We start from the raw sequence: 12,449 nt of genomic DNA on the forward strand, positions 1-12,449 counted from the left end.
CTTATCTATAGACTGTATCTTTATGTGTGGGCATATGTGTATGTGTGTGTGTGTTCTACCTCTTCCTGGTTTTGAAGTTTAGACGGCATATAGAAATATAATGATTTAAAAAATAAATGTTATAGGATATTGAAATAAAGGGTAAACACTGGCAGTGAAATAAAGTAAGCTAAATGCAAACATAACACAAATAAATGCAAACATAATACAAATAAAGTAAGCTAAATGCAAACATAATACAAATAAATGTCATAAAAATCTTTCTGGTACAAAGGTACGGTATAAATGACTTTAAATTCCCTATTAGCTACGTCAAAGTGTCATGTGATCATTGATAAGAACTTCTATGCCTAGAAGGAAAAGAAGACAGAAAAAATCCCCAAAATTTCAGTTCAGAAAAAAACATAAATGCACTTTCATAATGCACATAAATTATTTGATATAAAAGCTGAATGATAAATCTTACAAATTTCACTGATATGAATATACTTGCGTATATTAATGAAAGCATTTCCTGATCCATGGCTTCTACCATAAATAGAAAATATATATTCATATATTCAACCATTCATTTAAGAAATATTTAATGAATGCCTACCATGGGGTCCGATGCTTCTCTAAGAATTGAAGACATCACAGCTATTGTTCTCATAGGTACTTTCATTCCAGTGGGGAAAAAATTAGGCAATAAGCACTCAAGTCCTTCTATGTCAGGTGGTAAGGGAACTATAAAGCAGAATAACTCAGGTTAAGTAGAAAGAGAATAAAGGAGGAGGAGGTGTGTGACTGAGCACAACTGTTGTACTGGCTGGTTACGGATGGTCTCACTGATAAGAGAACATGTACACCCACAGGACAACTGAGACATCCAAAACAAGACTTGATACGTAAAGGCCAAACGAGGTTAATTGCAGTGTGTGTACCAGGGCAGATTTCTGCCGTGCTGAGGTTTGCTGCTCAGGGCTGAACGCCCTGAATGTGTTTCTCTCTTCCCAACTCTGTTGTGGTCACTTGAAATAGGCCATGATGGAGTTTCTGCACCACAAACCCTGCAAATGTTACAGATTGAGACACTGCCTTTTCCTGGAGAGATGCTGTTAAGCATTTACCAGCGCACCACTGAATCTGGACTAACCTCTGCCCTGGTGCGGACCAGAGAAGGGGAAAAGGCCTACTGGAGACTGTGTTCTTAGAGTCAGAGGATAAGAGAAAGCAAGTGGTAACTCAAGTGCAATGCATTGTCTGGGAGCCCTCTCGGGGGGATTATGGTGGTGCCCCAACATGTGGGTGTGAGACACCCTCTGCACAGCCTGCAAGACGTGGGAGGTGGAGCAGGAAGCTTCAGGGCGGCCAGTCGGCAGGTAGCCGGGTCCAAGGTGAGGATTCAAGACTTGGTTCCTAAGGAGGTGGTTTTGGTGTGTAAGTGGGAAAGAGAAGGGAGGCTCCAGGCTTTATGGTCTGGACATTAAAGGGACCCTCAGACACAGGAAATCAGTTAGAGATCTTGTTACCAGAACGTCGCCATCTCTGCAGACTGTTCTCTTCAAGTTCTGGTTATGCCTCATTTGTGCCCTGTGAACTTCTTCATTACCCACTTTTGCAAAGTCTGCTGAATGGCCCCAGAAAACTGAGGCTCCCTTCCTTTTGTTTAAACAAATCACCTTAATTTGTAAATGCGTTCCCCAGACCTTGAGTTCCTCTAGGGCACTGCCACTCCACTCCCCAGTGCCTGACACAGAATCAATGTTCAGCAAGTATCTGTAAATTGAAAGGTCACTGAAAAATGATTTGGTCTCATGAGAGAGCCAGGGGTCCCCAACCCTCGTTGTTTCCTGTTTGTCTTCTCTCCCCTGGAGTGTATGTTCCATGGGAGCCAAAGCCTCAATTGCCTTCTTCACTGCTCCAGCTTCAATGCCCACAGGAGTGTCTGGCATGGGGTAGGCACTCAATACCAACTTTTTTTTTTAAATTTTTATTTTATATTGGAGTATAGTTGATTTACAATGTTGTGTTAGTTTCAGATGTACAGCAAGGTGATTCAGTTATCGTTATACATATATCCATTCTTTTTCAGATTCCTTTCCCGTTTAGGTTATCATAGAACATTGAGTAGTTTCCTGTGCTATACAGTAGGTCCTTGTGGATTATCTGTCTTGTATATAGTAGTGTCAACACAAACTTCTGAAGTAAACAGTGACCAGCCATGGGCCACAAGGTCAGAGCTCCAATAGGTAGTCATGGGAGTGGTACTGATTTTGATGTGATGCACCAGAACTCCCTAAATCCCATTTGCTTGAAGGTGGAGGTAGTTTCAGACCCTAGGGAGACACTGGACATGTGGATGGGAAATAATAGCCCATTCCTACATGTAAAGAAAGTAGGCTCATTGGTGCAGTAACAAGGCTGATCTTATTGTGCTAGTTCACAAACTTGAGCATACCTTCATCTCTTCTGGGGAGGGGGTTAAAACACAAATTTGCAGCTGACGGGTGTTTGCATAAGACATCTTGGCCTAATTTATCAACAGAAAATTACATTCTCTCTTTTTCCCCTCCACTGAACTGTGTGCCATTCCGAAAGAAACTTTGCAGGATGCATGGAAACAGGTGCCCACCCTCTTTGATAAAAATACAAAAAGCAATCACTCCCAAATGAAATGATGCATTTGCTGCAATAAGTTAGTCTCTGAGGATATTCAGGTGCTGACAATTCCACAAACCTCCCAACAATTCTGACATACCAGCCAAGAACCATTCTGCTTTCCTGACATTCTGAAGTTTAGTGTTTTATGTCCTCCCCATAATAAGCTCAGCTTGCTTTGGAGTCATTTGTGTTGTAATTGCTTTAAAATTTCAAAGAGCTCTGAATTTCCACACCTCATTAAATTGGATTACATCAGGAAAGCTAGGGATTTTTTTTTTTTTAACCAAGAAAGTGACCTTTATTTGTTCCTTTGCCCTGCCATGTAGATTTCTGTGGTCCTGTTTTCACTACTAGACACTACTGGACCCTCATCCACAGACCTCAGAAATTTCAGAGGATGGCATGCCACTCTCCTTCTATGTCTGCCACATTCTGTCTTTCATCAGGTTAAAAAAAACCAAGTCACCTGTGGGTTTGTGTCTCAAGTCTATCAAGGGATTGCTCAGACCTGACTAATTTATCTCATTACTGTTCTCGGCAACAGGAAGGCAAATGTTCTTCAGCCTCCTCAGCATCTGAAATATTAGACAAGGGTGATGGGGATGCCATTGGGATTAAGGGATGTGCTAAATCCAGACCAATCACAATAAATATGTCTCATGTACGGATCTGGGCCATGGAGAATAATGTTTCTAATGATTGTACATTGAAATAATATTTTGCTACATTGCATTAAATAAAATATGCTATTAAAACTAATTTCAGTTGTTTTTTAATTCAGCAACTAGAAAATTTTAAGTTCCTTTTGTGGCTTGTATTATATTTTTATTAGCTAACACTGTACTAAACAATGTACAGGACGCTTCCCTCAAAATATCCTGTAAAGAACATTGTGATACTCATTTTAAAGATAAGTGAGACACAGAGGGGTTAGACAACTTGCCAGTCATCCAGCTTCTATCTACAGACTCTCTGTGCTGTTTTGACTCTAAGTCTAGTGAGATCTTTTTTTCTAGCACAGTAGCTTCTCCTTTGTAGAAAATGCTCCCTTCCCTTCATGCAATGTCCATTTGAGGCCAAGCAGCAATGGTGCAAACTCCTTAACCTGGCAAGAACAAGGAGGGTAGAAAGAGGGAGTGAATCATAGCTTTCCCAGGAAACAATCTACTTCTCTATCCTCAGAAAAGCCATAGCAACCAATTTCACAGTTAATAACTCCGCAGAAGTCCAAGAAGGGAAGAGACAGGCGTAAGGACCTACAATTGATCGTAATGATGACATTCAAAGCAAAGCAAGGCTCATTTCAACATTCCCAAATGCCCTTTATTTTACTAACTGCTGATTTGCTCCAGCTTCTCTGGAATAGCCACATTTACACTTATAGACAGGATGCCATCCTCTCTAGCTTGTCAGAATGGTCCTCTTGCAGATTTTCATGTTGCTCTTCCCAAACTGGAGGGGAAAGCAGTGCCTAATGTTCTCCAAATGGTCACTGTGTACCTAGACCACACAGAAGCTCTGGTTCAACTTATTATTTCAACAAATATCTGAGCGTTCACTTGCTCTGTTTAGCATCCCTTCTATACTCAGTTCTGTGAAACAAGCCAGCTTTCGAAGAGAGTGGATGGAAGAGTGATGGGTCTCATGGAATGAGGAAGTCAATCTTTGCTTATTTACCTAATTTTTCTAAGTTTCTGCTTATTTGGCTATAAATCAGGAATAATCACTCCACTTGCAAGGTTGTCATGAGCAGTGAGTGAGATAATAAACCTAATTCACCAGATACTGTGGCTAGCGCATTTAGGTCCTAAATTAATGATTTGATGATCCCTAGTATTTAAAAAGTTTACCATAGATACTGCAATGGAATGGGTCTGGTTTGTGTTGTATGTGTTGATTGGGAGAAAGGTGATGAGTACAGAACAGAGTACATTCTTATCATTCATATCTCCTTAAAGGAATTAGTTAATCACTCAGGAATCTCTTACATTTTCAAAGTGGTATGTTGAGTGCCTTCTCTTCCATGACAGGGGTATGGAGAGGTAACATTGCGAGTGATGAAATGGGAATACCTGGGTTTGGGTCTCTCTCTGCCCTTTCTCTTGCTCTCATTTTTTTCATCTATTAATTAACAGGACATAAATGGATGATCTTTAACATCTTGTTCAACTGTCACATTTCACAAAGCTCGGATTTGCCCCCTCTCCAGGTGAAATATATATTCTAATATAGGAGATAAACAAATTAAACTATTCAGCATAACAAAGACTGCTAAAGGGAAATGGCATGAGGGAGACAGAAATGACTAGTCTTGGGTGTCAGGAGGGGTGATGACTTTCATCTGGGGGATCTGGTAAGTTTTCTCAGAAACGCTGGCATTTGAAATGTGTCTGAAGGATGGGCTGAATTTCTAACACGGAGATGAGGGTGGAAAGAACTCCAAGCTGAGAAACACATATGAGCAATGACATGGAAGTAGAAAAGGGAGATGGCAAAATGTCAGCAGTGACCAAAGCATGGGGTAAATTGCAGGATTTCATATGTGATGAAACTAGAAGCAGCACTTGTGGTCGGACTCTGTATAGCTATGGTGGTGAGAGGTAAGAAGAGGGGACAGGAAAATAAAAGATGGGATAGAAGTGGAACCTTCAGTGCTTGATTATCTATAATTCTGGGGAGAGTGAGCAGGTGGGTGGGCAGGTAAAAATCACTGAAAGGGACTGACACTTTGAAGACCAGGAAAGTGTCAGATGTGATGCCTGAAAGAAGACATTTTATCGGGATTATCCCACCAAACCTTGATATTTTGAATGAAATTTTGAATATCTTACACTGACCTCAATTATGTCTTCACCTTCCCATTTTGTGTGCTACCCAAACCTGGGGGAGAAGTTGTGAAACCCACACTGTCTCCTTCGTCCCACACTGGTCTGGGATGAACATGGTTCTGATGAGCCTAGGAGGCCTGGCCCGGCCTGAGTCACCAAGAGCTGACAGCAGGGAGGCCCATTTGAGCTCCTGGGCACACGTTGTTAGGAGACGGCACCTTAGAAAATGCACATGCTGGGGCCCTGGCCAATCTCCAAACTACTGTCTTTTTCCCAGCCCCACCTTCCATAGCAGGACCTGAAGAGTGCTCAGGGAAGAACGTTGACTGAAAAGGTGCAATGAACTGATGAACTGTTCAGCTCCAAGTGTTGTGTCCTCTAAAATGACAGGACAAGAGGATCCTAGTGTTTTGCAAGTCTCCTCTGAAGTGTCCAGGCTGGTTTGCCTTCATTCAGCGGGGAAAGGGTGGAAGGCATCATAGGAGCCGTTCTTTGTAGTTACGCACGTCCAGGCAAGGACACCGTCTCCACTGCACATGCCCAGAGGAAACCTGTCTGATGAGCTGGGCTGAGTGCTGAGTGGAGAGTAACCGGCCACAGCTGTGCAGAGCTCGCCCCAGAGCCTCAGTGTGGCGTGAATCGAGTGGTAGCAGCAACGCAGGACGACTGTCAGCTTCTTCGGGGCAAAGTGACTTCTGAACACAATCCCTGGAGACAGTGTGGCGAAAGGACAGGTATTTAAAAGTTAAAAAAGAAAGAACAAGTTGTTTGTGAGTCCTGGGTTTTACTATGTACTTGTCATGAAGGAAATCATTTAAATTTTCTGTCTTGTTTACGACAGGGATAACGCTCTCTCTATTACCAGGTTCTTGTAATATACTGTATAAAAGGTCTGGCACCTAAAACATTGCAAAGATGACTATGGCTTGGAAAAGCTGCTGTGTGGAAATTCCTTTCCTAAGTGCGGTGAAAAAAACAAAAACAAAGGGAGAAAGAAGGCAAATATTTGCGGAGGGTGAATGGCGTCCATTTTAGTTTTCCTTACTTCCATCGTTTTTATAAATGGAGACGATTTACACCACCAAGTTATTTACTTTACAGCAGTTCCGTAGCAGTTATTGAGCTTAAAATGCTTTCCTAATAGTTAAATAGTCAATACTCTGTTCCATGTTCTGGCTAGCGGAGCACAGTACAGGAAACGAGTCTGGATCAGGGAAGTCCATTACGAGGCTGTAATCAACGTTCATTTCCTGGAAGAACATTGGGGGCATTCGTATGTGACAGATCTTTAAACTTTCTTGTGAGATTCTGGAGCAATGTTCATGATAGCTGAGTGTAGCATTTAGTATCTGCTAGTATAACTGAGAGTCCTACCTAGACCTCCTGAGCATTCACTCTTACCCTCTGAATGCTGCTGATTGGGAACACCTGGGGCTTGTCTCTAGCCACGGGCAGGGCAAGCTGGAAGTTCCAGAGAGTGAATGCCCCTGGAAGAAGTCCTCAACCAATGATGGACATGAAATTTATGCATTAAACCTCTTGGGTAAGTCTGAATTGTGTTTTATACCGTCTCGTAGAATGCCCTGGAACAGCGATCCCCAACCTTTTTGGCACCAGGGACCGGTTTCGTGGAAGACAATTTTTCCATGGCCGGGGCGTGAGGGCGGGGATGGGTCAGTGGTAACGTGAGCGACGGGGAGAAGCAGATGAAGCTTCGCTCTGCTTGCCTGCCGCTCACCTCCTGCCGTGCGGTCTGGTCCCTAGGTGTTGGGGAACACTGCCCCAGAAGACTTGCTCTTCAATTACCCATGGTTTTAACTGGCTCCTAAATCTTTGATTGGGTTTCTTCCTCTCCCAGTCTCTCTTCCCCATTCCTCTTCCACTGTTTCCTAGTGTCATCTTCCATACAATCTAACTGCTCTCAAAGGCATTTCTCAGGATCTGCCCTCAGGGGGACACACTCCAAGACACATTTTGGCTTCTTCCAGGTAATTGCACTGATGAGGTTTGCAGGGTGAGGCCTGGAACCTAGATGTCTTACTAAGTGTAGCAAACAACTGACTTGAAGAGATCTAAAGGGACGGGATCCAAATCTTCTAGCAAGTCCAGGTGATGGCATTGGTCACAACTGGCACCAGGATACCCAGCCAAGAAGGGGGAGTACAACATTAGAAATAAGGAAGGAGGCACTAAAACATGGAATTCAGGGGAACAGGCAACCATTATCTATCTGGATGACATATAAATGGTATGAGCGTCCCAGAGTGCTAGGCTGGGCACCAGGGTTTATCAGAAGTGCCGGGTGGTATCTCAGGGTAACAGAGTCATTTGAGATAGAGCAGTGCATCTACATGGCCTGAACCTCCCTGATAGTTATGAGTGGAGACAATAAGTTGCGTTACTCAAGCCTGACACTAAGCCTTTTTATGTGCGTTGCTTCATTTAATTCAAAAAAAGACAGAGAAGTAGGTATTATCACGTCCACTTTATAGGTGAAAAACTGAAATTTTTAAGAATTAAATTACTTTCTCAAGGTCAGCTTCCTGAAAAATGGTGGAGGAACTTGACTGAAACCCAGTTCTGACTGGTTCCATAGTTCATGAGCCTTTTGGTAAAAATACAAAGCAAGCAGAATCTCCTGGACTTAACCTCTGTGGGTACCATTCCTCAAGAGGACGGGCCCTAAAGGGGTCTGGGGATCCCAGAGGTTTATCCTCTCTTTTACTATCAGATCCCATGTCAATGCAGAGGATTCACAGGGCCAGCTAAGGAATTAAAGGGCAGGTTTGATCACAGAAGAGGTGATCATTTTGGGGTGCCAAAAGGCAGAGAAGATGTAGGACGATGATATATAATTAGTTGTGCATACATTGCTTCTCAATGCTCAGATATTAGGGGCAGTGGCCAAATTCACCCAGGATTCCATTGATAGGGAAGACAATAGGGTTATTTTGTTCTAAGAATTTATTTTTTATTGTGAAACATACTATACAAAAAAAAAGCACATACGATAAAACGATTTAGCTTATTAAGGATTTTAAAATGAGCATCCATGAAACCTCTATACAGGTTAAATCATTGAATATTACCAACACCTAGATACCCCACAGTTACCCCTCAAGATTATAACTCTCTTCCTGTCTGCTGGCCATGTCTTTATTCCAACAATGTATTATGGTCCTCACTGCCTTCCTTTTCTTTTTTTAGTAGTTGTAATGACCACTTATTCATGCCATGAGAATATAGCTTAATTTCTGCTTTGGAGCTTTAAATAAATGTATGCAGACTTTCCAGCATTCTGCCTTACTGTGCCAGTGTGAATTGACTATTTTTTTTTTTAAACATTTTATTGAAGTATAATTGCTTTACAATGGTGTGTTAGTTTCTGCTTTATAACAAAGTGAATCAGTTATACATATACATATGTTCCCATATCTCTTCCCTCTTGCATCTCCCTCCCTCCCACCCTCCCTATCCCACCCCTCTAGGTGGTCACAAAGCACCGAGCTGATCTCCCTGTGCTATGCGGCTGCTTCCCACTAGCTATCTATTTTACATTTGGTAGTGTATATATGTCCATGACACTCTCTCACCCTGTCACATCTCACCCCTCCCCCTCCCCATATCCTCAAGTCCATTCTCTAGTAGGTCTGTGTCTTTATTCCCGTCTTGCCACTAGGTTCTTCATGACTTTTTTTTTTTTCCCCCTTAGATTCCATATATATGTGTTAGCATACTGTATTTGTTTTTCTCTTTCTGACTTACTTCACTCTGTATGACAGACTCTAACTCCATCCACCTCATTACAAATACCTCCATTTCATTTCTTTTTATGGCTGAGTAATATTCCATTGTATATATGTGCCACATCTTCTTTATCCATTCATCCGATGATGGACACTTAGGTTGCTTTCATGCCCTGGCTATTGTAAATAGTGCTGCAGTGAACATCGTGGTACATGACTCTTTTTGAATTATGGTTTTCTCAGGGTATATGCCCAGTAGTGGGATTGCTGGGTCTTCTGGTAGTTCTAGTTTTAGTTTTATAAGGAACCACCATACTGTTCTCCATTGTGGCTATATCAATTTACATTCCCACCAACAGTGCAAGAGGGTTCCCTTTTCTCCACACCCTCTGCAGCATTTATTGCTTGTAGATTTTTTGATGATGGCCATTCTGACTGGTGTGAGGTGACACCTCATTGTAGTTTTGATTTGCATTTCTCTAGTGATTAATGATGTTGAGCATTCTTTCATGTGTTTGCTGGCAATCTGTATATCTTCTTTGGAGAAATGTCTATTTAGGTCTTCTGCCCATTTTTGGATTGGGTTGTTTGTTTTTTTGTTATTGAGCTGCATGAGCTGCTTGTAAATCTTGGAGATTAATCCTTTGTCAGTTGCTTCATTTGCAAATATTTTCTCCCATTCTGAAGGCTGTCTTTTGGTCTTGTTTATGGTTTCCTTTGCTGTGCAAAAGCTTTTAAGTTTCATTAGGTCCCATTTGTTTATTTGTGTTTTTATTTCCATTTCTCTAGGAGCTGGGTCAGAAAGGATCTTGCTGTGATTTATGTCATAGAGTGTTCTGCCTATGTTTTCCTCTAAGAGTTTGATAGTGTCTGGCCTTACACTTAGGTTCTTAATCCATTTTGAGTTTATTTTTGTGTATGGTGTCAGGGAGTGTTCTAATTTCATACTTTTACATGTACCTGTCCAATTTTCCCAGCACCACTTATTGAAGAGGCTGTCTTTTCTCCACTGTATATGCTTGCCTCCTTTATCAAAGATAAGGTGACCATATGTGCGTGGGCTTATCTCTGGGCTTTCTATCCTGTTCCATTGATCTATATTTCTGTTTTTGTGCCAGTACCAAACTGTCTTGATTACTGTAGCTTTGTAATATAGTCTGAAGTCAGGGAGCCTGATTCCTCCAGCTCCATTTTTCGTTCTCAAGATTGCTTTGGCTATTCGGGGTCTTTTGTGTTTCCATACAAATTGTGAAATGTTTTGTTCTAGTTCTGTGAAAAATGCCAGTGGTAGTTTGATAGGGATTGCATTGAATCTGTAGATTGCTTTGGGTAGCAGAGTCATTTTCACAATGTTGATTCTTCCAATCCAAGAACATGGTATATCTCTCCATCTATTTGTATCATCTTTAATTTCTTTCATCAGTGTCCTGTAATTTTCTGCATACAGGTCTTTTGTCTCCTTAGGTAGGTTTATTCCTAGATATTTTATTCTTTTTGTTGCAATGGTAAACGGGAGTGTTTTCTTAATTTCACTTTCAGATTTTTCATCATTAGTATACAGGAATGCAAGAGATTTCTGTGCATTAATTTTGTATCCTGCTCCTTTACCAAATTCATTCATTAGCTCTAGTAGTTTTCTGGTAGCATCTTTAGGATTCTCTATGCATAGTATCATGTCATCTGCAAACAGTGACAGCTTTAGTTCTTCTTTTCCGATTTGGATTCCTTTTATTTCTTTTTCTTCTCTGATTGCTGTGGCTAACACTTCCAAAACTATGTTGAATAATAGTGGTGAGAGTGGGCAACCTTGTCTTGTTCCTGATCTTAGTGGAAATGGTTTCAGTTTTTCACCATTGAGGATGATGTTTGCTGTGGGTTTGTCATATATGGCCTTTATTATGTTGAGGAAAGTTCCCTCTATGCCTACTTTCTGCAGGGCTTTTATCATAAATGGGTGTTGAATTTTGTCGAAAGCTTTCTCTGCATCTATTGAGATGATCATATGGTTTTTCTCCTTCAATTTGTTAATATGATGTATCACATTGATTGATTTGCGTATATTGAAGAATCCTTGCATTCCTGGAATAAACCCCACTTGATCATGGTGTATAATCCTTTTAATGTGCTGTTGGATTCTGTTTGCTAGTATTTTGTTGAGGATTTTTGCACCTATGTTCATCAGTGATATTGGCCTTTAGTTTTCTTTCTTTGTGACATCTTTGTCTGGTTTTGGTATCAGGGTGATGGTGGCCTCGTAGAATGAGTTGGGGAGTGTTCCTCCCTCTCCTATATTTTGGAAGAGTTTGAGAAGGATAGGGGTTAGCTCTTCTCTAAATGTTTGATAGAATTCGCCTGTGAAGCCATCTGGTCCTGGGCTTTTGTGTGTTGGAAGATTTTTAATCACAGTTTCAATTTTAGTGCTTGTGATTGGTCTGTTCATATTTTCTATTTCTTCCTGGTTCAGTCTCGGCAGGTTGTGCATTTCTAAGAATCTGTCCATTTCTTCCAGGTTGTCCATTTTATTGGCATAGAGTTGCTCGTAGTAATCTCTCATGATCGTTTGTATTTCTGCAGTATCAGTGGTTACTTCTCCTTTTTCATTTCTAATTCTATTGATTTGAGTCTTCTCCCTTTTTCTCTTGATGAGTCTGGCTAATGGTTTATCAATTTTGTTTATCTTCTCAAAGAACCAGCTTTTAGTTTCATTGATTTTTGCTATTGTTTCCTTCATTTCTTTTTCATTTATTTCTGATCTGATCTTTATGATTTCTTTCCTTCTTGAATTGACTATTTTTGAAATTAACCACAGATTTTAGGGATGTTGAAGAAAGCGAGCCAGTTGGTTCAGGTTATATCCCTTAGAGGACTTATGTCCAGAAGAACTATTATGTGTCACAGAGAATAAATAGAGACTTAAAAGCCACTTAGGAGGCCTATATAGCCATCATGGTCACTGAAGATGATTTACATGGTTCTCTGTCAGTTAAGTGCATTGTGCTTCTCCTTCATAGGTCCAGGTCACATAATTAATGCCTGGATCAACAACAGATTCACGGACAGTGGGGTCCTTCCATTGTCAGCAGTTATCTCATAGGAGAAACTGGGGGCTATTCTTAAGTTTTCTTGTTCCGGGACCGAGATACACAGTTTCAACTTTGGGGCCTTAGTTCATACGTCTCCCTTCCCAGAACACTCTAGGTAATTGCTTCTGCCCCTGGAAAATTCTTAGTTG

General features: G+C 41.2%; 1 long non-coding RNA gene across 1 annotated transcript in view; it reads left to right on the forward strand.

Moving 5' to 3' along the window:
• Nucleotides 1–6,140: 6,140 nt before the first annotated feature.
• LOC133105407 (uncharacterized) overlaps nucleotides 6,141–12,449 on the forward strand; it is a 228,813-nt gene continuing 222,504 nt past the window's right edge. Inside the window, exon 1 of the long non-coding RNA XR_009703850.1 lies at nucleotides 6,141–6,205. This is a non-coding gene — a long non-coding RNA (uncharacterized LOC133105407). The remainder of the gene's footprint in view (nucleotides 6,206–12,449) is intronic.

The sequence above is a fragment of the Eubalaena glacialis genome, chromosome 14 (genome assembly GCF_028564815.1).
Source record: "Eubalaena glacialis isolate mEubGla1 chromosome 14, mEubGla1.1.hap2.+ XY, whole genome shotgun sequence".
NCBI classification, from domain to species: Eukaryota; Metazoa; Chordata; class Mammalia; order Artiodactyla; family Balaenidae; genus Eubalaena; species Eubalaena glacialis.